General features: G+C 39.3%; 1 protein-coding gene and 1 long non-coding RNA gene across 40 annotated transcripts in view; one reads left to right on the plus strand and one right to left on the minus strand.

Annotated features, from left to right (window-relative positions):
- The window catches only part of SORBS2 (sorbin and SH3 domain containing 2), a 211,665-nt gene extending 203,320 nt beyond the window's left edge, over positions 1 to 8,345 (minus strand). For 38 of the 39 annotated variants that reach the window (XM_059882291.1, XM_059882288.1, XM_059882292.1 and 35 more), the window contains exon 1: positions 7,779 to 7,923. The gene's annotated coding sequence lies outside the window, so the exon portion shown is untranslated. Of the gene's footprint in view, positions 1 to 7,778 lie in introns of all 39 variants that reach the window. The other variant, NM_001372109.1, reaches the window with a different exon arrangement.
- The window catches only part of LOC112444648 (uncharacterized), an 84,522-nt gene continuing 62,799 nt past the window's right edge, over positions 5,313 to 27,035 (plus strand). Inside the window, exon 1 of the long non-coding RNA XR_003033016.2 lies at positions 5,313 to 5,470. This is a non-coding gene — a long non-coding RNA (uncharacterized lncRNA). The remainder of the gene's footprint in view (positions 5,471 to 27,035) is intronic.

Genomic DNA, 27,035 nt, shown 5'->3' on the forward strand with positions numbered 1-27,035 from the left:
TCATTCTCATGACGGTTACATGGAATCACATACAGTTTTTATTACCTTGACTCCATCTATTTTCCTTGGTGTCAATTTTATTTGTTGAAATTGATTTAGCAGACTACTTGGGCTAATCATCCAAACTCATCTACTCTAGGCCATTCCCATGACAAGTTGATGGAGGTAAAATGGACATAAAATGCCATCACTCCCTCATGGAATTCACTTTCATATGGAAAGATGAGACACATATAGGGAAAACTTCATTAAAATTAGATAAAAATAATATAATTTACAAACTGATATGAGAGCATCTTAGAAGGAGCAAGTAAATGTGCTATTCATTCAGTCCCTCTTTGGGGACTAATTTAAGATCCCATTATGGAAAATTCCAGTTAAAATACGCTTAAAAGCTTCATGAATTCTCAGATCCTTCATTAAAAGTTAATATATGTAAAGTTCTTAGGATAGTAGCTAGCACAGAGTAAACTCCACACACAGTAGCCAGATACAGTAGCAACCTAAATGTCCATCACAAGATGAATGGATAAAGATGTGGAATGTGTGTGTGTGTGTATCTATGTACATATATATGTACACATACACACACAGAGTAATATATGGAATATTACTCAGCCCTAAGAAAGAATGGAATGTTGCCATTTGTGACACCTATGAATGGACCTAGAAGGTCTAAGTGAAATAAATCAGACACAGAAAGACTAATAGTATATGACCTCACTTTTATGTGGAATCTAAAAGACAAAACAAGTGAGTAAACATAACAAAGCAGAAACAGACGTCATAGATACAGAGAGCCAACAGGTCGATGCCAGAGGGGAGGAAAAAAAACAAGTGAGGGAGACTAAGTGGTGCAAACTTGCAAAATAAATGAGTCACAGGTATGAAGCGTACAGAGTGGGAAATACAGTCAGTAACTGTGTAAAATCTTTGTATGGTGACAACAGCAGCAACAAAAAGCTGATATATGTAAAGCTCTTCAGATAACAGCAGCTGCTGCTGCTGCTGCTGCTAAGTCGCTTCAGTCGTGTCCGACTCGTGCGACCCCATAGGCGGCAGCCCACCAGGCTCCCCTGTCCCTGGGATTCTCCAGGCAAGAACATTGGAGTGGGTTGCCATTTCCTTCTCCAATGCAGGAAAGTGAAAAGTGAAAGTGAAGTCGCTCAGTCGTGTCCGACTCCTAGTGACCCCATGGACTGTAGCCCACCAGGCTCCTCCGTCCATGGGATTTTCAGATAGTAGCTAGCACAGAGTAAAGTCTATGTAATTTTTTATTAGTAGTAGTATCTTTTGGATTGAAAAAACTGAGCAATTTTTTCTGCAGTTTATTGAAATCTTGTTATTCAGTTTTCATTGTTTTCTTGAGTTTAATCAGAGCAATTTTCTTTGGCCATGGAAGGTAACTTGAAAAAAATCTCTCAGATGGATGCCTTTTTCTGTCTTGAATTCTCTGTTTAACTATATTCTAAAGCCTTAAAAGAAACCTCTTAATTTTTGTAACTCTAGGTTTTAACATTTTTATCTTACGCTAAAAAGCACAAGATACTTTTACTCTTTAGTGTTGATTGTATTTTGATGAATGTGATAGTAACCAGAGATTTTAAGAAAGTTAAAAGAATGGAAATCAATTTTTCTTGGTGTCTGAATTATTCACTAAATGATGTGTGTCCTTTGAGTTTTATCTAAGCTTCTGGTTATACTTCTGCTTTATATCATTGTTAAAATATATGAGTCTTCTCATCAGAAAGACTATTTTATTTTTAAAAATAATAGCATTTAAAATTTTTTCCATCTTTTTTTCTATCTCAAGTTTCATGATTAAAAAAAAAAAAAAAAACAGAAAATCTTGTCAGTGACCTTTTAATCTTTAAATTCAAGCAACATCTTCTGATCAACATTTGCCATTAGTACAACATCAAGGGGAAAAGTGTGATCCATTCATTCAGTCCACAAATACTGACTGAATATTTAATAAATTGACTTGTCTGCTACATGCCTACAAGCTTCCAGCTGCCCTTGCAAAGCAAGCTGAGTTGTCCCTGGAACTTTAATTCTGCGCAAGCAATCTGTACCTTTTCCTGTTCTTGCTATAGTCAGCATCTCCCTTTACCTAAACTGGTTCAAGCCGGTGCTCGAGGTGTATCAGCCAACACAAGTCTATTCACTCTGTTCCAGAACAATTAGGTTATAAAAATTTTATCTTCACTACTAGTAATGCTATGCTATTGATATATACATCTCCACATCTGGATACGGAGAGGCAAGTTCTTTCAAAAGTTATTTATCCCCACGGGATATAATAGTATTTATTCTACTGCAATTATATACCTGACAGATTAAGTGTGCTTGTTTCAGAAAGTGCTCAAACAGTTCACCAGATGACATGGTTAGCACAAGAACAGCTGAAACTGTTATCTAATCTCTTTCCCTTTGTTAACTGTAGCGCAGAAATTTGAAATCTTTTGATGTGTGAAGACATCTTGATAATCTGTGAAAAAACTCACTTGCAAACAACCAAGTGTTGCTTTCTTAAATTTTTTTGGTTAACGTGTAAAGAGTAGGAAAACCTTATTAAACATTAAGATCTGAACGCAAAAGAATCCAATGAGACAGAAGTAGCTGCTGTGTCCACAGGTGGAGGATGAGTCCTCACATGGTCAAAAGCTTAAGCATGTTTCTTTCGATCCGCCACCTCCACGCAGGACTAAATGTTTCCGAAGAAGATAATTACCTCTGACTAGAAGTAGCAACAGCGACTTTATAGAAGCAGATAGAATGAACATTTATACTAATACATTTTCTGCAACATGGCCAGTGTTTCCTTAGATTGTCTCATTTGCATATATTTGTGTAGATATATTAAAAAAGTTTCCATTCTTTATACTATTCCCTGCCTGGACTCTTAGGGATTTTTGTAACAAGTGCTCTTGATTAGAAGCCTATTTTTGGTACAGTTTGTTTGGCTTCCTTTTGGCTGAACCTTAAAGCCACATTTGTCTCTAGAAGACACCAAATTCAGTAGACGGTCAGAAGGCTTGGAGCCTGAGAGGTTTATTCTGCCCCTCACGTTCAGCCATTCCTGAAAATTGATCAGGAAAAGAAATCAAAAAAGAACAAGTATTTCTAATTGGTTGGATTAACTTTCCTACTTAAAGCAGAGGATAAGATTCATTATAAGAAAGTCTTTTTGGTGTGTAATTTACACCAGCTGTTGAGAAGACATCTCAAAGGAAAGTTAGAAGAATTGAATGTCTAGGTTACTTAAAAAGTCAAGATTTTAAAAAGTAAGCAACAGTGCACATTAAAAACCCAAAATATAACTAAAACTTTCAAATAATGTTCTTATTAGAAAGAAAATTTTCTTAAATTCTAATGTGGATAGAAAAAATTAGGAAATATAGCGAGAGTATGGCTAGATTTTTTTTTTTTTGAGGTAGGAAATTTTTCTTTGAAAGTGAGACTTTTGCTTAGAGTTAGGAAAAGTGAAAGATTTCTGGATTTGGGCTCAAATAATGCTTTTCAAAGGTGCAAAATTAATCCTGGATCTATATCATACCAGATCTATATGGGGAAGAAGAAACCACTGTCTTTTTGACTAAATTCTTGGTTGACAAAACTTCTGTTTTGAAGAGTAGGGTAAAGTATAATACGGTTTCATACAGATATATCATGTTGCTGAAACTCCAAATAAAACCCTCTTTTTGATGATTCTCTGTCATATATCAAATAAGATCATCTTAAATGAGCTTAATCTGGAATAAGGGTTCTTATCCATCAATATTTAGAACTCAATTAATTATAGATGTGTTCCCTGATAGCTAAATGTATGTATGTCTTAACTTTCTCAGAAATATAGATAAAGACATCTTGAAAATCTCCATATAATTCTTTGCAGTAACAATTTAGAATTTAACAGACACCTATTATTAAATTATTTGAGGAACTTTTAGAAAATTATCTAATACAATTAAATATTACATTACTTCATTATAAAATGCAAGGAGTGCCCTCATTTCATTTGAATGTCAACATACTTATATGTCATACATACATATAATATGTTGACATTCAACTTAGTTACTTAAAAAAGAAAATCTTAAAAATGATACAGAAATACTATGGAATCATGTTTCATGAAATCTAACTACTATATACAATATAAAATAATTGATTAAGCATGGTTAGTCTTTAAGACAACTAGAACCAACTTCAACTTTAGCTATTATTTAATTAGCATGCTATACATTAATAACAGCTAGAAGATAGTAAAAATAAGCCTTTAAAGGACAGCAAGATACTTAAGAGTTACTATATATCTTATGTTGATTATAAAGTTCAATGCTGGAAAATAGTGTAAAAAATATGAAATATGAATTTAGGTGGTTTCCTAAATATTTGGCTTAGTAATTACAGACATTGGATATTTTAAATTCCCTAATCTTTGCTACTTTATGTACAAGAATTCATATTATATTAATTCCAACTTTTTCTTTTTAGGTATCTTAGAGATGAGGGATTATATATTTACTCATTCTTAATGTAACTTTTGATGCATTCTTATTTTTATTACAACACTGTGATTAATTTTCCATAAGAGACTGTAAAAATTTAGGCTTTAAAAAATAATAATCAAGCCATCTAATATAGAAAAAAGAGTGGGACGTCTCTATAACCAAACGCATACCTGTACAAGAGTGTAACAGTTCTCTCCATCACCCAGGAACTCAAGTTATGGAAAATTATAATGTAACTAGTTATTACCTGTAACCTTTCAGGTTTGCATGGAAAATCAAAAGAAATTCTGCTATTGTAGGCATTAATCCTTTGGTTTCTTCCCAGTTCATGGCCTCTACTTTCCTCTGACTTTAGTATGGAAAACAATTCCATAACTAACACTTTTATCATCAACTACTAATCATCATCAATTCAACATTAATTTTAAGTGACCTGATTTTAGAGCATATTTCTTATAGGGATATTTATTGTGCTTATTTTCCCCTGCAAATTCTATAATAGCTACAAGTAGAAAAACAGTATCTTCTAGATATTAAAGCTTTTAAATTGGTTTTATTTAAAACTTACATATTGTAAAATTTTCCTTGAGAAAATTCTGATGTATTACAGGACATGTATTCCTTCTATTAAATTGTGATCTTGAAGCTACAATTTGAAATCAGGGAAATTAAAGGCTCATTGCTGTTTTTAGATGTTTTGAGTTTCTCTGATCAAATGTAGTATAGTCGATAATAGGACTTCCGTTTCGAGATCAAGCCCATATTTATGGTAACTAACAGGAAAACAGTGAAGTCGAGGTTATCAGTACAATGTCAGAATGCCAAATTCTAGACACTCAACCAAGTAGGTTCAGAGGTCAGTGATACTCTGGAAGCCCTTGAGCAGAGACAAGTGTAACCCGGTGTAGTGGGCAGGACTACGGACGTAAGATCGGATGGAGCTGAAGCAGAAGGTGAGGAAGTGTCAGGGGAGACATTCTAGCTGGATTTTGAAGGGTGCCTGGCAGGTGGCTGCCGCTGTGGGGGTGATTTAAAGAAAAAATCTATACAGAGGAGACAGGCTTTGCCAAAGTTTGGAATAGTGCATTTGGGGAATTACAAAGTATTTGCTATTGCTAGCAGGTGAGTTGGGAAGTAGCGGAAAACAGTAAAAGCTGCGGAGTCTTGAAAGATAGGGATTTGCATCTCTGTGCCTGTTTCTCAAAATTGTTGCGTTCGTAACTATGCAGATGTGCTGTGCAGTAGCGGACCTAGACTGCTAATCTTTCAGAGCACATCACCTCACAGGTTATTAACATAGGGGAAGAAAGCACAGGGATAAAGTCTGTGCGTCCCTCTTCCCAGAGTCTGACTGCCGTCACATATGGTGCCACGCAAAGGCAGCAGGAGACGACCTTCGGTACGTCACACCTGGTTCTTCTAAAGAATCCCCCAAGAAAATCTAATACAAGATCCTCTCTTGCTGCAGGGCTTTTCACTGTGTTACTTCTAAAAATTCCTTTTGCCATGCAAAGCTTCAACAGGCATTAAGTTGATGAAAGACTTTCCCCACCTTTCCTTTTGCTATAGTAGACTCACTTTCTTGGCCGATGTTATTTATAAAATTGGACTCAAAACTAAGTCTGTTAGTTCAACTTTGCTTTGAAAGTTAAACATAAGTGAAGTACAATGCTATCACCTCACTATTTTATCCTATACATTGTCTCACACACACAAACAAACAATATTCCTAGTTAGAGCTCTTATCATTAAATGTTTGGAGATGATTTTCTGGACTGAGATTGCTTATATCTTGAATTTTTTTTTAATATTTCTGTATCTTGATTATTGGTGACATTTAAAAAAAAAAAGAACAAAAAGAACAGAAGTTTCTATTCTCCTTGTGCTCTATAACTCTCTTATCTGAGGGCATAATGACATTGCTCTATTTGTGAAACAGGTGATGTACACTCATACATAACTATGAAAATTATATTATCATACTTAAAAGGTTTATCCTATGTCATTCACATGTTGGGTAGAAGGATAGCAAATAAAGATATATTTCTTAGAAGTAGATCTCAGATCCTATTTATTTTATACTTCATGGTAGATTTCATCTTTAGCACTTACAGGTTTTTATTCAACATTTTCAACACAATATTTTTCCTTAAATATTTTTTATAGCATTGTAAATGATCTGACATTTTCCAATACACCAACAGAACTGATTTACCTAAAACTGAAATGTTGCTGAAATAGAACTTAATCATTATTTGATCATTTCCTTACCAGGAATTTCGATTTGACTGACCAATTTCAACCCACAGTAACAGCTTTGTTCCTAAGAGATTATACTCAGTAAGGAGCAATTCCTACTGCAATTCAAAATCTGTGCTATTATCATGTAGCAATGGATAGCAAACATCCACTGCAAATATTAGTACATCTGTCAGAGGAGTGTTGTGTTTTTGGTTTCACTCTCTCTCTCTCTGAAACCTATCTGCTTGTGAGAAAAGTTGTGCAATAAAAGAAGTTTTACTGTCACATAGTAATGCTGTGCTTGAACTCAATGCAGCGATTCACTTCCTTTCTTTGCCTGGATTCCAAGCTAAGGCGCACAATGAGGGTGTTGTGTTCTGGGCTAGCGTGGCATGCATGATACTCAGGGAGGACGTGTGAGTAGCTTCCAATACCTACACTATTTGCTTTACAACTACCCCCAACTAAATCAAACAGTTCACCAAGACTCTGCTCAGAGTAAGCAGGGGACACGATCCTCTGGCTGTTATGACCTACATAGGGAACAGACTTCCTTAATGTAAATATATATAGAGGTGTGTTAAGAGTTAAATACATCATTTCAGAGGCTTAAAAATAAATGCTTCACGGTTTTCCAGCCCTGATTTTCAATGTAATTGTCTTAATGTATGTCAAAGTGCAGGTTATAAAGCCTCCATTGTTTCTAAAGGAGAAAGGTTGTTGATTATGAAGGTTGTCCAAAAGGACAAGCCATCATGGTGTGTTAGAACAGCAAATTTTTATCTGAAACCCCAAGTCATTAGGCATTTTTTTAAAAAATCGCTATGATTTCTAGAACCTGAACTTATACTAAAAAAATTCTGTCTCTGACACTATTTCATGTGTGTGTATGTGTGTGTATGTGTCTGTGTGTGTGTTGCCTTGGTAAAGCCAAAGAACCAACAATGAATGTAAACGTCTAGATGAAGTTTTCCCAGAGTTATTGTTATGCTGTATTGGAGAAAGGACAAAAAGGCTTACCTCTGTCAGTCAAGTGGCTACACGGGGACCCTCCTTCTCAGCCTCGGCCTCAGTGTGCAGGCAGATGCTCTCTGAGCCAACAATCTGTTAACAGGAAGCAGGTAAACCCGAGCGCGTCCGCCCGCGTTACAGTCCAGTGCCCATCGGAGCACACACCTGCTTCTTCAGACCTGCCACTCATACGCAACAGCCACGCAGCGGACCGGTGTTTGCAGCCGGAAACACCTCCTGCGGGGTCAGTAGTTTTCAGGGTAAGCAGCTAGAGAGCTGCCGAGATAACACTGCAGGCCAGGCGAGCCTTCCCAAGACAAAAACCTTTCCTGCTGTGTGATAGCAGATAGGCAGTGTTATCTCCTTGCATTCCACGTTCTCAGATCAGCTACTAGGAAAAGCAGTCAACAGCTTGTCCAAACGGCAGCTGGCAGGCATGCCTGGCCGTGCTAATTGTATACTAACATGCCCACCGCTTCTCTCTTCCCTCAAATAGATTTTTTTTTAAAAATGCTCCTTCCAGGGTAAAGCTCGGCAGAATATGCCACCCTGTTTTCCATAAGTAAAATGGCTGGTCCTCCCAGCAACTGCTTGCAGACAGCTCATTGGGTTCCACTGGCTTTTCGTAGCCATAGCAACAACCAACAGACAGACTTAGCAAGCACGGCTGATCACGTGCGGCGCCCCGACACAGCTTGCTAATTTCTTTTCATCGAACTCATCATTTTGGGAGGAGGGTAGCTTCTGTGATCATTCTCAATATTTCACCCATGGTACAAGTGCTTTTGAGTTTTCAGCTTTCAGGAGGAACTTCTGTTATCGGAGTCATGTGAAATTGAGCCAGGAAAGCCCTTCTCAATACATAGATTTGTGTCTATCCAGGTTAATAACATGCAAATCACCGTAGCAACAGTAATTTAAACCATTGTCAAAACGGGGTCTACCTTCCTCATAGCCTCAAGGAGACTGGCAAATATGGGCAGTTATATCAGTACTTTCTGTTTTTCAATGATAATCTTGTAGCCCCTCAGCTGAAACAGAGCCCTTTGACTCATTATATGTGGCCAAAATAACCAAACCAGTTAGGATATTTTAATGAGGTGTTACTTATGGATTCCATGTATTTAACTACTTTAATACACTTTTCCGTACTACAAACTTTAAAATAAAATTCTAAAAATTCCTATTGTCTCCTCCTGTGGAAGATGACTCTTTAACTGACTTATAATTTATTTGTAGTATTAAAATACTTTAGAAAATCAAAACCAAATTAAGACTCTTTTGCTTTAAAACTACCTTTGAAGCAGGAATAATTTTACTTCCTCAGTTAGATGGCTCTCATCCCACACTTCCTTAAAATTTCACCTCTTCCCAGGAAGTTCCCGTAATACACACCATTAACCATTTATACTTTCTGCAAAATCCCCACCCTTCAATACTGTCACCAGTCATATTCTATTTGACATACTTTCAAGACACCATCCTGTTTCTTTTTGTTTGTAACACTTTGATTGGAATAGTTGTATCGATACTTTGCACTTATAAGCACAGATACTTCCTTCATTTGCTGGTAGTCATGGGTTTACTGTTTTGTAAGTATTGTGTCCCCCCCCCCCAACTTTAGGACTCCTGCTTCAGTAGTAATTGCCAACTTTACTGTGCATAAGAATCATGTGCATGCAGATTTGGGGGTCCCATTTTCATTGTCTCCGAGCATATTCACATTCGGTCGGTTTGAGCCTGCTCAAGTTATCACATCTGCTGAAGAAAAGTCGGTGGGTTGTTCCTACTTCACATTGTTTTCAGCCTGCTCTGATCTGAGTTACTCTCCCTTAAGTCGTTTTGAATTTTCTACTCCTGAACTTGCCCCTGCCTTCCACTTCAGCCTCAGGTTCTGTTCTTCCCCATGTTTCAGCAGTTTTGAATGGCATCCCATTTCTTGCTTCCTGGCCTGCAGATGTTCCAAAAGCTTCTCTATCAAGTCCATCCCCCAGCATCTTCTGCCTGCATCCCAGTCTGCTTCCTACTGTATCCTTCCAACCCTTGCTCAAATAGACCCTCTTCCTAAAGACAGTCCTGTGTGGATTTGCAGTGGTCCTCTCTGTGCCCCCACTATACCTGGAATCTGCCTCTACTGTTACATCCTTGTCATGTGCTCTAGATTATTAGCAGTTTTCCTTTCTTGTCTGACTCTTCTACTGCTCCATCAACACTCTGAGGTCAACCTGGTCCATGTCTTATTCATCATACTTCAGTCAGTTCAGTTCAGTCACTCAGTCATGTCCAACTCTTTGCAACTCCATGGACTGCAGCACACCAGGCCTCCATGTCCATCACCAACTCCCGGAGTTCACTCAAACTCATGTCCATAGAGTCCATGATGCCATCCAACCATCTCATCCTCTGTCGTCCCCTTCTCTTCCTGCCTTCAATCTTTCCCAGCATCAGGGTCTTTTCAAATGAGTCAGCTCTTCGCATGAGGTGGCCAAAGTATTGGAGTTTCAGCTTCAACATCAGTCCTTCCAATGAACATTCAGGACTGATCTCCTTTAGAATGGACTGGTTGGATCTCTTTGCAGTCCAAGGGACTCTCAAAAGTCTTTTCCAACACCACAGTTTAAAAGCATCAGTTCTTCGGTGCTCAGCTTTCTTTATAGTCCAACTCTCACATCCATACATGACTACTGGAAAAACCATAGTTTTGACTAGATGGACCTTTGTTGACAAAGTAATGTCTCTGCTTTTTAATATGCTGTCTAGGCTGGTCATAACTTTCCTTCCAAGAAGTAAGTGTCTTAATTTCATGGCTGCAATCACCATCTACAGTGATTTTGGAGCCCCCCAAAATAATGTCTGCCACTGTTTCCATTATTTCCCCATCTATTTGCCATGAAGTGATGGAACCTGAAGCCATGATCTTCGTTTTCTGAATGTTGAGCTTTAAGCCAACTTTTTCACTCTCCTCTTTCACTTTCATCAAGAGGCTCTTTAGTTCTTTTTCACTTTCTGCCATAAGGGTGGTGTCATCTGCATATCTGAGGTTATTGATATTTCTCCCTGCAATCTTGAATCCAGTTTGTGCTTCATCCAGCCCAGCATTTCTCATGATGTACTCTGCATATAAGTTAAATAACCAGGGTGACCGTATACAGCCTTGACATACTCCTTTTCCTGTTTGGAACCAGTCTGTTGTTCCATGTCCAGTTCTAACTGTTGCTTCCTGACCTGCTTATAGGTTTCTCAAGAGGCAGGTCAGGTGGTCGGGTATTCCCATCTCTTTCAGAATTTTCCACAGTTTGTTTTCCTTTCCTGTCTAACTCTTATACTGCTCCTTCAACACCCTGAGGCCAACCTGGTCCACGTCTTGTTTATCATACTTAGAATATTCTAATTTTTCAATATACTTTTAGTGACAACATAATATACTTTTAGTGAACAGATGTTGAAAGACTGGCTTGTGTAAAGTCTGGGTTTTAATTCATCTTTTCAATACCAGGCATTACTGACTTACTATGACAAAAAAATTTAAGTGATTTTGATTAAATGTTGGCATTAAAAAAAAATTATCAAGAAACATCCTGAATTCATCTGGTATTTTAGGGTGGATTCTCACTACTTGTTCAAGAATGTCTTTATTCTACCTTCACATGTGATTGATTGTTTAGCTAAGTTTAAGCATCTTTGACGTCATTTTCCTTTTAAATTATCAAGGTCTTCTTTTGTCTTGTCTTCTTGCCCCAATACACCCCCACTGTACTCCACTGAAGAAGAGAGCTAGAGAATACCCGAAGCTGCGCAGGATTAGGAGCTGGGAAGCTAGCAGGAACAAAGATGGATCATTTTGCTCCCATGGTGTCCCTCACGGCCCCTCTGTTGGTTGTTATAAATCACTCCGTGCAGCGCGGGATGGGGAGGTGGGTGGTGGGGTGCTGTGTTCTTTGCAGAATCAGGCTTCACCACCTGCCCCAAGCCTCTCCTCTCATTGCTCTGACTGCCGGACACATCACTCTGGCCCTCTGGCTCTGCTCTGCCTCATCTGACTTTTATTCTCCCTTCTAACTTGTTCATTGCTAAATACAGAGTCCCAAGAAACAAATAGGATTTTCCCAGCTCATCTTTCTGAGCCAGATGAGATACATCATAAGTTGTTAGTAACTGTATACCTGGCCTGCCCTGAATCAGATTCCAATGCCAGCTAGAGTAGGGACCCTTGGCATCATATGGCTTTCAAAATGTTGCCAATATAATAGGTACAGAGCTGTCACTTATTATTGTCTTAATTAGCATTTCTTTAGTTACTTATGAAATCGAACTTCTCTTCATGTTCAGTGGTCTTTTGAGTCACCTCTTCCATTCATTTCCTGTTCATAGCTCTTGCCTGTTTTCTCTAGTGAGATTTGTTGTCTTAGTGTAGAATTTTAAACAAAATGTCCGTGAAAAGTATTTTTTTTAATTTATATATTTAAACATTATAATTTGGAGAAGGAAATGACAACCCACTCCAGTGTTCTTGCCTGGAGAATCCCAGGGACTGTGGAGCCTGGTGGGCTGCCATCTATGGGGTCGCACAGAGTCAGACATGACTGAAGTGACTTAGCAGCAGCAGCAGCAAACATTATAATTAAATTTGGTACCTAATTAATAGCTAATAAGTTATCCTATATAAAGGGAAACCAGTAATTTACTGCCAATTGTTTTGGTTTTTATCATGAAGAATGTGGGTAAAAATCCACATTTCTAATTTTGAAATTTTTTTCAGTATAAGTGTATATACTGCCACACTACAATATGAAGAATGGTTTTCTAAAACAAAATCTAATGTCATATAAATCACATTCCCCTTTTAAAATGTTGTCAGCAAAAGTGCCTTTCAAGATTACTATTACTTTTATCTCTAAAATGGCAAGTATCATTAAAGAAAAAGAAATGGTGAGGAACTGTTGTCCGCAATGAACATATATTGCTTGTAAAATTAGAAAGAAAACAATAAGTGTCTTTAAAAATGGAAATAAAAGGTCTGAAGAGCTGATGCGGATAAAAGGAGACTTAGGAGACAGACTGAAAGCCACGTGTGATCCTGGACTGGGCACTAGATCAGGAAAAAAGATTCCATAAAGTCTACTCTGGAGACAATTCATCCATTTGAATATGGACTCTGTGATATTTAATAGTGTTGTTCCCATTCTGTATTATAGTATGTTTTTAAAAATATATGTCTTTGTTCTTAGGAAACATATGTTGAAGTACTTAGGGTAAAGGGCCATGGACTCTACAACGTACTTTCAAATGGTTCAGCAAAAAGAATAATAATGCATAATAGTTAATATATTTGTCTTTTTTTATAACGTATCCGTCTTATGTGTGCATGTTCATGGTACAATTTACCACTTATAAGAATAGATAGGGACATATGTATACATATGGCTGATTAACATTGTTGTATGGCAGAAACCAACAGTACATTGTAAAGCAATTATTCTCCAATTAAAAATAAAAATTGGGACTTCCCTAGTGGTCCAGTGGCTAAGACTCTGAGCTCCCAGTGCAGGGGGCCCAGGTTCGAACCCTGGTCGAGGAACTAGATCCTACATGCTGCAACTAAGACCCAGCACAGCCAAATAAAAAAGTAAATATTAAAAATAAAAACTACAGAAAATAGATGGCGACTAGATTTATGTAAACCTATGTACATGTCTATCCATCCATCTGTCGAAGGCTAACACAGACGTGGCAAAATACTAACACCTAGTGAATCTTAGGTGAAGGGTATTCCAGTTTATTTTATTATTATTTGTACTTTTCTGTAAGTTTGAAGTTATTTGTTTTTAAAAAATGAAATAAAACAAGTGTTTAGAACAAAAACAGATTTAAGGTAAGATTACTTGATGAGAGACAAAGTTAAAACTAAATTTATTAAGTTCTAGACTAAGATGATAATGATTAGTGTTATGAAGAGGCACTTGGTAGAGAGTACTAGAAACATTCTGTACTTTCAGAGAAGTTTGTTGTGTCTCTACATTTACTGCTTTCCTCTACCCTGATAGTAAGACACATATCCCTTGTTTCCCATATAGAAATCCTTCTTAATCTGGTTCCTTCACGGCTGTAAAAATTCAGCAAGATCACTGCTGATTGAAGCAGTATTTTGCAGTCACACCAAGCCCCCCAGCCTCTGCAGCTGGGTGACAGTCTTCCAAGGGACCCCATCCCTGTCGTAACAAAGAAGCTCTTTGTACAACTAAGAGAACAGAACTTGAGCATGGTTTGTTTAATGGGATAGTACAGACTGTTATAAAGCTTAGACTGAATTTTCTAATTCCTAGCAACACAGAGAATATGCCAAAGAATCTTACTAAATCTTGCATAATTAGATATGTTAGCAATAACATGAAAAAATGTGCTTTTAAGTGGGACCAAGATGGGAAGTGTGACAATTACCCTGGATGGGATTAGAAAGAGGCTTGGGGTACCTCTGTTAAGCAAATGGGATTTATTTCTAAACTTCCATCCTCCAAGAAATATATGCTGGGAAGCCAACTGACTCACAGGCTATTAATCAATGCCTTCATACCCTCTGAGGAAGTCTAAGCTTGATAAGGATCCAGAATGACCTTGATAAATCAGAGGTACCTGAAACCAAAACAAACCCAGCAGAGTGAAGGCTTTATAGACATCCACTTACTGACTGAATTACGAATGAGAAAATGATTACAGAAGAACAAAACCTTACTAGAGGGCAAATGATAAGAATATAAATATCAGCTACGTAAAAATGTTTTTAAAAACTGAATATAAAGTGAAATCTGTTAACACAAAAATACCATATGTGTACCACAGAAGTAAATTCATTGGTAGTTCTGAGAACCCACTAGAAATTCTGTATCCCCTCTGGATGAAGAGGAAAGAGGGAACTGTAACAGAAGGTACAGAAAGAAGATTTGGCCAGGCTTAAATACAGAGAACATGGTCTTGACTGGCTAATAATAACAACGTTGTTTGAAGCATTTCAGGTTTCTCAAGCTCTGGGCTTGCAGATACCTTTAACTGTAGGTGCTTTCAAGTGTGACTTTATCTGAAAATGTCCATTAATATGCGTCAGTACCAGGTGGGGGGAAGAAATAGTGTTAGCCAATAGCAAAAGGAAAAACCTAATCTACAATGAACTTTCCACACCCACCAGCCCCTCAGCCCTGGTAACCCCCACCCCAAGCAAATATATCTTGCTTGCTCCCCCTTCCTGCCTTTCCTCACCCGCAAAGAAAAGCACCCTTGGCTTTTATTAATATTAAGCCCACAGGGTGAGAGATTCGTCCAGCCCTGTATAGCAAAGGCTGCTCTTGCTCCCAAGGAATTTGACTGTTTGTACTTCATAACGATAAGCTTGAAAAGCTACCTAGAAAGAGGTGGCTGGTGGCTTTTGCTCTCCTACAAGGGGCCAGGCTTTGTTCTCTGAGAGACACTCTGACCAGATGAACCGAGTGTCTCTCGAGGGAGCTTTTCCACCTCCCGTTGTTTCCTTGTGGAGACAGCGGCTCCTGGGTACCTACGGGCTACGTGGCACAGCGCCCGACCCCACAGCAAACCATGGGCTCAGGCGTCACCACATTATTGAATTAGTAACGAAGCCCCATCAGCCTGGGCAAACAACTCCCGGAGAGAAGCACTCTAAAACAAATGCCGCTGGTTTCACCTGAGCCACTGAAACAAATCATGAGGCATGAGGTGAAACTTGGCAGGCTCTGCGAGCTCTGAAGAGGCAGTTGCCAAAGCCCTCAGCCACCAAACACACAAATCTCAGAGGAATGCAAATTAGCAGGGGTCGCCCTTTGCCCTTTAGACGTTTTTTTCTGATGTAACTGTTCAGTAAGATTTATTCATCAAAGTGAACAAATAATGAGGTCTGAGTAATACATGATTTAGTACATATTTTAGGATCCAAGTGTTTGATACCAAATGAGAAAAATGTTGAAAACAAACTAAAAACCATAGGGACAAGATGTGCTAGACTTAGTAGATGCACAGTTGAAAGCCTCCCAGGGACGGCATACACAGCTAGAAGAAATGAACAACCTGTGTGCCCATGCAGGGGCTTCCTGGGTGGCTCAGTGATAAAGAATCCACCTGCAATCCAGGAGACACGTGTTCTATCAATGGGGTGGGAAGATTCCCTGGAGGAGGGCATGGCAACCCACTCCAGTACTCTTGCCTGGAGAATCCCATGGACAGAGGAGCCTGGTGGGCTGCAGTCCATGGAGTTACAAAGAGTTGGACATGACTGAAGCGGCTTAGCAAGCATGCATGCAGAACGCTGGATGGGAGCTCCATCCAGCTTTTTTCAGGGTAAAATTGTAATCCAGAATGGTAATTATTCTACCAAATCTACCCAGAGCAGAATTCATTTCTCATGCTGTCTAAAGTCCTAATTGCCAGATAGTTCCCTTGAAATGATAGTTGGGTAGAATGTTCGCCTTTTAGGCCTTTTCTACATCAAAACTCTGTAAACAGTCCTTGTGGATTTAAATTAGCACAAAATATCATTTCATATCAACTTTACCAGAGAAGGGATAAAGAGTTGATACCTAAACTATATTTTGAAAGATACGGAGGCCTTGAGGGGGAAAAAAAAAATCTATAAACCAAGGGAATGACATGAGCCAAGCGTAAGATATATGAGGGACCTAGGTGGATTTTCTTTCATAAATTGGGTGATGTGACTGTATCCCCTGAGTGTCTCATAGGACTTTGATGAGGATCAAATAAGATAATATGACTCAGCTCAGGGTGGCCCTTTCAGGAAAGAGTCACATTTTCCTTCAAGGCTTCTACGACTGGACTTTTGAAAGTGATGCTGCTCACAGACAGGGCCCTGGGGCACCCCAGTTCCTACGGGATTATAAACTTCATCAGAACAGGAATCGTGCCTGTTTCATCATCACCCTGTTTCGGTTGCTTAGCATAGCACCTGGCACCCTGAAACAGACATGATGGCTGAACGAATGAACGGGCTGGGGAAGTCCTGGGTTAATTGTATCTTCCTTCATGGCCGCCCCTCTATGCAACTCAACAAACCTCCCTCTAACCTGTACTACATGCCAAGAACCTCATCTGGGGTCAGATTACTAAATTACAGCTCTCCTTCTGAGAGGAAAATTCAAGTGACTCAAGTAGTTACATTACAATGGGACTTGCTCTTAGGTACAATTATGCCCAGGGAGCCAGAGAAAAATGACTACGGGCTGTACTCAACCTGGGCTAAGAGCACTAGGAGGGGGTTTTTCATTCTGGGAACTGGGGGACAGGGCAGCCAGCAGAGCCCATGTGACAGCTCAGGGACAGGAAAGCAAGTGTGAAGTTTGTAGGACCTCAGTTGAGTGTGGCAGAAACACGGGCCGGGGCAGGCATGAGAGGAGATGAGACTGAAAAGGCAGGCATGGGGCAGTTTGTGAAATACCTTGTTCTACTTGTTAAGGACTTTGGACTTTCAGGAAATGGGAAGCCATAACAGGGTCTTTAAAAGACCAAAGATGTGACCATATTTGTACTTTAGGAAGATAACTCTGGGACACATTTACTGAGGCAATACATTTAGTGGAGCAACTCCTTGAGCTGGGTGTTTTCATGGCTTTTTATTATCAGACCTTTACTGAACATCTTCTTTATGTGAGGTATTAGATCAGGTGCCAAAGACTTGCCAGCAAAATGAAGGACTCATAAATCATAAGACATATCCTTATTTTACATTCCTCTAAAGAGAAAAAAAAAGCTTGCCAATAAACTGGTGACACAATGTGCCATTTTATGTTTGAATACTATTTGCTGGAAGAGTTCTTTTAAATGGATGTGGAGTCAATCTCATCATCTCTCTCTCTGGGCACACAAAAGAGAAAGAAAGAAAAAGTAGTTAAGATATTCCTAAAATTCCTCACGTTCAGTGTTCAACTCCTTGAATGACATTTAGATGCCCTCCTTCCCCATGACACACACAGAATTGTCACCTGTTTAGTGGTAATTTTAAAAACTTGGCCTTTAACCTTGAGCCTTGCAGGTCCCCACTCGCCTTCTGCCAGGAGCTGGGCTAGGAGAGTCGGTTTAGGAGTGCTGGCTGAGCCCCGCCAGGGAGCCCCTTCTCACCCCCACTGCAGGCTCACCACCTTGCCTCCCTGCCGAGGTAGTTTTCCTTTCTTTTGTGTGTGTTTCTATGTTCTTGGTCCCCAACCCTCCTGCCACCTTTGTGGATCAAGACCAGGTCCCAACCCCAGTCAGAAAACAACACCGTGTACAGTGGCATGCCTTGACCAGTCACTAATTTTCACTGTGGTGAAATTGATTGGATTTAGAATGAAACAAATGGTTTTACATTAAAAAAAAAAATAAGAAGAAGAAAAAAAAGCTTGGCCAAAAAAACCAAAAAACAAAACTTGGCCAGTTTTAGAATCACTTAGAAACGTGATAAAGACAGAGCCCTAAGTCATGCATCATTCTGAAAAGCCTGGGCTTCCATGTTCTTTGCTGTTATTCCAGGAGATTCTAGGACACCTGACGTTTGCAAATCACTGCTCTATGCCACCAGGAGGGCTGTCGGCATAGGAGCACTGCTTGAAGTGGGTGTGCCTCTTGTGTGTTCAGAACACTCCCCCATGTTCGGTGAGTGTCGATGTCCGCACACGTGGCGAGAGTGTCAAGACTGCTGCGTCCTGGCTGAGGAGCATATGGTTTTCTGAAATGTTTCAATGGCAGAAAGCGTGCATCTTAGAATTATTGAAAGACGGTTATTTTCTTTTAGAAATAGAATGGGAACTTTACAAAGTAGGCAGGGAATTCATTAAAGATAATGATTACTTGAATTCTGTCATAGGGAAGTGATTAAATCGATTATGGTTCTTCTACACCTAGGGCTTTCCAGGTGGCTCAGTGTTGAAGAATCCACCTGCCAATGGAGACGCAGGTTTGATCTCCCCAGGGGGCTTGGGGAGATCCTCTGGGATGGGGAATGGCAACCCACTCCAGTATTCTTGCCTGGAAAATTCCATGGACAGAGGAGCCTGGTGGGCTACTGTCCATGGGGTCGCAAAAGAGCTGGACATGACTGAGTGACTGAGCACTCTACTCCTTTACACCGCAGGATATGTTTAGTATTTAACAGTAATTATGTAGTGTGATATCTACAGAATGTGTTCTATGAGAGGCTATTCAAAAAGGGCACCACAGGCCAAAAACAGTGTGGGAAACCCTGTGAACTGTGTCTCTTTGGTAGTTTCATGGTGTACTTGAGCATTTTGAAAGGCATGAAAGAGGAATCAAGATCCTATTTGACTTTTAATATAGAATTGTCCTATTTATAGCACAGAAGATGTTCATATGATATTTAAATAAATAGCAACAGCAATAAATCCATAAAAATATGCAGTAGCACAATTTCATTTTTGTAAGTAAAATTTGGAATTTATTTTCATGGAAGAAATATAAGATTTATACTAAACATTACCCATATTTAATAATGAGTGATTGGATTATATACAAATTTTCTTTATTTGTGTTGAATTGTATACTCTTCAATAAATGGACATATTTTCTGTAAGAAAACAGTTATTAAAATAGTAATAATGAACTGACTATATGAAAACATCAAAGAAAAATTTTGAGTTTTACTGATCTGTTCTCCATGGGAAGCTTTGATGAATATAATTTCAATGAGAAGGTGGAAACCTGTTTTATGAGACTTTTTCAATTCACATCAGACTGGGAGGGGAGTATTAGTAATAAATTATAGTAAAAGGAGAGAGGAACAGAATAAATGTAATTGGGTATGGTTCTTATATGTCTTTTTCAAGGTCATATATTTATGGAATTGAGATTTTGAAACAAATGAGTCAGACTTTGTCTACGGTTTGGTATAAAGACCAAGTAGAGAATTCAGTGTATTGCATCTCAAAATTTTGTTCAGCTGTTGAAGAGAAATAATCCTGAAATGAACAGTCTACAGCTTATGCTGCTGCTGTGTGTGCTCAGTCATGACTGAGCGATTGAGCATGCAGCACATACCTGTTTGGGGAACACAATTCAACCCGTAACAGTTATGGTGTTGTAATTATCATTTCTTTGGAGCAAAAAGTTGTAGCTCTCAATCCAGAGTTGGGGCTGCAAAGAACTGAAACATGGATAATATCAAACAGGATGTTTATTTAGATGCCTTTTTTCCCTCCACTGAATTGCCTAGAAGATTCTTCTACCAGATATAGACTGAATCTACCATGATAAAATTGAAGCAGCAACAACACAAAGGGATATAATTGATATGTTGAAGAGATCCTACCAAATCTCTTCCAGACTGAATGCTTTTTTCCAGAGGAATCTTCCAAAGCAAAATTCTCCAAACCCACATATTCTCACTTCAAAATGTGTCCTCCTCCCATGCGGCTGTGGACAGTCTGATGCCCATGTGTGGATTCTGAGATCCGCCTGTAGGCTTCCATATTCTCTTTAGCCATCAGTTTCTGAGAAAACATGTATGATTTCATTGCATCTTCAAAGGCAAGCGTTGCTTGTGAATCCAGACTCTCTCAGACTTTACATCATTGTCTGGTTATAGGTCAAGTATGGCAGCATCGGACACCAGTCATCTAAAGCAGTTATCGCGCCTTTCAAATGTACCTAAAATCTCAGAGAATTATTAGGCACATGGAGAACATCTTTTTGTTGTTCATTTTGTCCGGTGGGTGTGTTTTTTCACTGTGTGGAAAATCATTTGCAATTTCAGAGCATAGTGTAATGGTCCCATTGCTGTGTCAATGTAATTTATTGAGCAGATTATCATGTGCCAGGCACTATGCTACAAGTTTTATAAATATTAAATCAGTTCCTCATAGAGACCTGCCAAGTAGGAATTATTTTTATGTGAGAGATGAGAAATTAGGCTTCAAAAATCATGATGTCCAAAGTCAGAGAATTACATGATATTTTTGCCATATGAAATTACTTATTGAAACGCTTTATAAATTAATTTTCTGTAAATGTAGAGACTCCTGTGGTTTGTTTGGATCAGATTACTGGAAGTCAGCTATAAAGAAATGGTGATGTTTTCAGCGATTTTTTTTTGGCCATTTATCTAGGATAAATCATTTTGATTGTTCTCATTATAGTTTCTGCATCATAAAATATAAAGTATTATATTTTTTCAATGCTTTAAGGCACTGCACATAGGACTGTGGTGAGGGAGAAAGGGTTATTAGACTTTAAATGCTAAGTTATTTGACTAGCAACAGTTATGACTTTAATATCAAACTACAGAGTTTCTCCTGACATGAATGAAACAATTTCTGCTTCCAGCTGTTCTATACACAGTGTCTAAGTCCACTGTGAAGAAAGAGGAATAATGGTTTTGATTTTCTCTCAGCTGCAGTGACTTCACTTGCTTAAGATTTATTCTCTCTGCTATAGAACATCTTCCTCTAAAACTCCTACAAAGTGAAATAACTTAGGTCACCACAGGGAGTCTTTCTGCAGTTAATGAAACAAGCTAGCCCGAAAGCATTTCAAGTCCATGGCTTAAGAAGCCAAACAAGAACTTAATTCAAGCAGAATCAAAGTAGGGGAGCAACATTTTAGTCAGCAATATTTAAGTCAGTGACACCTCATCAAATGTGGACTCAAATTCCTGTAAATTCTTTCACCACATTCATGCATGTACAATGGGTTTCCCTGGTGGCTCAGAGGGTAAAGAATCTGCCTGCAATGCAGGAGACCTGGATTCCATCCCTGGGTTGGGAAGATCCCCTGGAGAAGGAAATGGCAACCCTCTCCAGAATTCTTGTCTGCAGAATTTCATGCATTCTCCATGTGGTGCTAGAGGACTCTTGAGAGTCCCTTGAACAGCAAGGAGATCAAGCCAGTCAATCCTAAAGAAATAACCCCTGAATATTCATTAGAAGGACTGATGCTGAAGCTGAAGCTCCAATACTTTGACCACCTGATACAAAGAGCTGACTTATCAGAAAAGACTGATGCTGGGAAAGATTGAGGGCAGGATGAAAAGGGCATGACAGAGATGAGATGGTTGGATAGCATCACCAACTCAATGAATATGAGTTTGAGCAAACTCTGGGAGATAGTGAAGGACAGGGAGGCCTGGCGTGATGCAGTCCATGGAGTCACAAAGAGTCATACACAACTTAGCGACTAAACAACAACAATGCATATATATCCTAAGAAACATCTTTTAGCGCTCAGATGCTCTACAGAACTAGGGGAGTTTTCTCTAATGTTTTCCTTTATATCCAGGACTTGGTAGAAATATTTTTTAATCAGAGTGACCCATAAGATACACTCACCAAGCTGAGGTTTGCACATTTATTGACTATTAATACCTGTTATTCAAGTTATACTGGTTTATGATAGGCATCAGTGCAGAAAAACAGCACACTATGTCAGCATGTTGTGGAAATATTTCTTGAGTTTCCTTTTGAAAATTTTCGTTTTCTTTGCCTTTTACATTATTCTTGCTGCTACTGCTACTGCTAAGTCGCTTCAGTCGTGTCCAACTCTGTACGACCCCATAGACAGCAGCCCACCAGGCTCCCCCGTCCCTGGGATTCTCCAGGCAAGAACACTGGAGTGGGTTGCCATTTCCTTCTCCAATGCATGAAGGTGAAAAGTAAAAGTGAAGTCGCTCAGTTGTGTCTGACTCTGAGCGACCCCATGGACTGCAGCCTACTGGGCTCCTCCATCCATGGGATTTTCCAGGCAAAAGTACTGGAGTGGGGTGCCATCGCCTTCTCTGACAAGTCATATTTTCTGAACAAAATAAATTGGTTCTCTTAGCTGGTGAGTATAAGCAGATTTATTGAAAACAGAATTCAGAATACTTGAAATTACAATTATCTTGCAAAATCAGATAACATTCTACCTTTCCCTGATTTGCAGGGTCAGTGATAGAAAAGGAAGGATAAAAAGTCAGTGAAATCAGACTAATTTACCCAAAAAATAGTTCCTTGAGTTCTACGAAGTGTCGGGCACTAAAATTAGGTGAAATAACATTAAAATGAGAACCGGAAGACAAGATTTGCTGTAAAATTTATCCCTAATTCTGGGATCTTGGACACATCACTGACTTTATGTTTCTCAGTCTCCTTATTTGTAGATTGGGGATTATTTGGGTTCCTGCCCGTTCCATGTTATTATGAAGATCTGAAGGGTCTTTTTATTTGCTAGTATAAGGGATAATGCAAATGAAATGCAGTTGGTTTCTCTTCTCCACGGCTACCGCTACCTGCCCTGTCCCCCATCAGTACCATCTTTGTCACCATCATCATCACTGGTTCTCTAAAAACAGATGATAAGGAAGGGCTTTACTCAACAAGGTTACTGGGGAGTACCCTTAGTTATAATACATGTAGGAGAGTGGAAGAAGGAAAACTGAACAAAGAGAGAAGAGAACTCTGATGCAGTGTCTGCAGAGGACATAGGAAGCTGTGGTGCTAAGATTACGCTTTCAGTGTGTCCCAAGTAAAGCCAAGGCAGACTGGGCCTTTTTACTCCTTCATCCACTCATTACATGCAGGCCGCCTACATGCATGCATGCTAAGTCACTTCAGTTGTGTCTGACTCTTTGTGACCCCATGGACCATAACCCACCAGGATCCCCTGTCATGGGATTCTCCAGGCAAGAATACTGGAGTGGGTTGCCAAGCCCTCCTCCAGGGGAGCTTCCTGACTCAGGGATTGAACCCACATCTCTGATATTTCTTTCATCGGCAAGGGGATTGTTTACCACTGGCGCCTACATGAAGGGGACATAACTTTGGGTAAAAGCATTTGTGGAAGGAGACTCAGTGGTAAGCCTTCAATAATACACACTCCTGGGGTAGGGATGGAGGGCTGAGTGGGTGAGCACTTGGTCCTGAAGGGGAGATAGGAGGGATTTTAGCATCCTCTAAAATTATTGTCATCATCATCTGGAGCTTGAAATGACCTTTAAGAAATCCTTGAGAGGCACTGTCATTTCATTTTTCTTCTATAATCTAACAAGGAAAGAAAAGATAAAGCTGCTCTGATAGCAGTTAAGCACCACAGGATAGCTGAACCGCAAGAGCATCCTAGAACAGCAAGGAATTATGGTCCATCCACAGTCATGGGAAGATCAGGTCCCACATGGCCCAAGAAGCAGACACATAACAGAGTACATCGATTCCATATTAAATATCTCTTGATATTGATATTGATCACCCTTCAATTTCCATTTCTTCCATCAAATGATAGATTCTCAGCATGGGAGAGGGCTCTGCAGGTCAATTGATTGAAGTACCACCTTGTGCTTGAGCTCTGCTTATAACCCTGACAAACCCTACCAGCCTTTATTGGCTGGACCGATTCCTGTGATGAGGGCTCCCTGCATTCCCGAGCAGCCTCTTCTGTTGTCAGGGACTTCATGTGTGAGTGGGGTCTGCTTTCCCAGTTTCTACCAATGGTCCCATTGCTGTGGTATGAAACAACAGAACAGATCTAATCTATCCACTTTGTGTTCTATAAACACACTCTTTTTGAACTAACTGTGCCTAGTCCCTAAAACTTGTCTCCAGTTTATAATAATTTTAAAATCATTTCAACTGTCCTTTGAATATCTTCTTTTTCCTCTTAAACTGTGAAGATTGCTCTAACTTTTCTCTAACCCATGCAAAGGATGAGACAGCCATAGTTCTTGCTCCTGCCTCTGTTCATGTGGCCTAATATTAACATACTAGATGCTAAGCTCCACACGTGAACTGTGTGTTACGGTTGCTAAATACAGCTCTGTTTTAAAGCCATTTGTCTCTTAGCCTTGTACAGTGCAGCTGGGTTTCTTTGAATGTTAGTGTATGACACTGCATAGACCTTGGTTAAACTTAATTTTGCCTCTCATTCCAACTCTTTCAGATCTTGGTGGACTCTAATTTTGTTCAGGCACAATTGTCATTGCATATCCCTTGATTACACATTTATACTGGCAATTTTGCAAATCAAGTTGGATTCTTTTCACTTCTTCACATTTTTTTATTTCCATTTCTCTAATCACTATTATTAATTTGTCATTGTTGTTTTAGTTGCTAAGTAGTGTCTAACTCTTTGCGACCCCCTCCACTGTCCATGGGATTTCCCAGGCAAGAATACTGGAGTGGGTTGCCATTTCCTTCTCCAGGGAATCTTCCTAACCCAGGGATCGAACTCACATTTCCTGCACTGGCAGGCGGATTCTTCACTGCCAAGGACGTCTTTCACTTCTTTTTCACATTTTTGGTTATTTCAATTTCTCTAATTACTATTATTAATTTAGATGTAGAAAATTGAAAGAAAAATAGTGAGGAAATTCACCTTCTGACTGGCCATCTAGATGCTCTCAGACCATAGTTTGGAGAATGAGACACTGAGCTATTGGAAGTTTCCTGATTAATGAATCTGCCGGATAATCATATAAAGGCAGGAACTCCAGCATACATGTTGAGGGACTATGAGGTGATAAAGCACATTTTTGCTGAATCGTTCTTTGAATTACCCAGTATCTAATTTTGAGTCTGCAAACAGAAAAGAGTTATGGGAGGAAACAGCTGAACAAACACGATCATAAACATTGAAGAAATAAGAGCATATCTAGTGTGTTGGAAAGATTTCCTTTTGATCTCTGAAAGGCAGTCTCGTCCAGTTTAAGAAGAGTGGCTTCTGTAGTAAAAGTAAAGACGCTGAGGTCCACAGGATAAAGAAAAAAGCTTCTCAGGATGGAGTCTTGCTGGTACTAATGCTTCCTTTTTCAAGGTATAACCTGAATAACTCAGATTACTGCTATTTGTCTCAGTAACATAGTTAATTATTTGCCTTTCTCATCACTGGTTCAGATTCTTTTCTTATCAAACTGCTATGCCCCAACCCCAAACAAACAACCTCCTTAGAACAGTTAGTGATCATGTTAAACTGGGTTGGTGTGACGGTGATGGAACATTCTTCTATTCTTTCTCTCATGGTTTCTCTTGTTTCCCACAACCATTCTGCTAGTGAAGGTCAGGGATAATTTGTGTTCCTAAGTTGAGGGTACTTAGGATTTGTTGTGACTTGGTTCTTTCTGATCTTTTAAATCTGTCCTTTAGACCTCATCCATAATTTTTGAGCTGTTTCAGTTTCTCCATTCATTGCCCCTTGTAGCTCAGAAGATAAAGAAGTCTCCTGGAATGCAGGATACCTGGGTTCGATTCCTGGATCAGGAAGATCCCCTCTCCATTCAGTAGAGTATCTCACATTTCACTAGAGAAAGCCTGTTTTCCTATGCAAGGTTTTTCTGCTGTTTGGACTTTTGATCATATGCTCTAAAATGGACCTAACATGATCATCTAGAATTGGAATGATTTAATGATTGAAAATAATTAGGCAGCAAAGCTGCTATTTGGGGACTTTTCTTTTCTCCAAGAATCCTTTCAGGTGCAGAATGCTCTGCCCAAATTATGGCAGAAGAGCTGGCAGGTGAGGTGATTGCAAGCAGATGCTCCTTTTCTGATGCAACTTTCAGTCTAAATTTCATGCTCAAATGAAGCAGTTATTTTTATCCTTGACTTTAGGTATGATTTCTTCCTACTTAAGGTACATCACTCTTGATCTTTTATCCTTGCTTTAAAGGTCTTATGCAGTTGTATCTTTTATTATGACATTTGAAATCATTTGTGGAAGCAAGGAAGATACAAAATAGGGAAGAAATAAAAAAAGAGGGGAGCCCAAAGGGATTAAACAACTTGGCCAAGATTATATACCACGTTAGTGGCCTGTTCAATCATTCAGTCATTTTAGAATGGCTCATTAAGTATTCATTATGTCATAGATATTGGGAGAGGTGTGGACATAGAATGGTAACCAAAATAGAGGCCTTAGGGAGCTTACAGTCTAGAACAGAATGCAGGTCTCTTGACTCTCAAAGTTCTGCTCTTTCCACTGTACTCTGCCGTGTTATTGGTGCTGAAAAAAAAATTCATTCCCTGTGTGTCTACCCGGGGCTGAACAGAAACAAAACTGTGAAGCTATAAAGACCTCAATTTCCTCATCTCTCGGAGAAGGCAATGGCACCCCACTCCAGTACTCTTGCCTGGAAAATCCCATGGATGGAGGAGCCTGGTAGGCTGCAGTCCATGGGGTCGTGAAGTCAGACACGACTGAGTGACTTCCCTTTCACTTTTCACCTTCATGCATTGGAGAAGGAAATGGCAACCCACTCCAGTGTTCTTGCCTGGAGAATCCCAGGGACAGGGGAGCCTGGTG

The sequence above is a fragment of the Bos taurus genome, chromosome 27 (assembly GCF_002263795.3).
Source record: "Bos taurus isolate L1 Dominette 01449 registration number 42190680 breed Hereford chromosome 27, ARS-UCD2.0, whole genome shotgun sequence".
NCBI lineage: Eukaryota > Metazoa > Chordata > Mammalia > Artiodactyla > Bovidae > Bos > Bos taurus.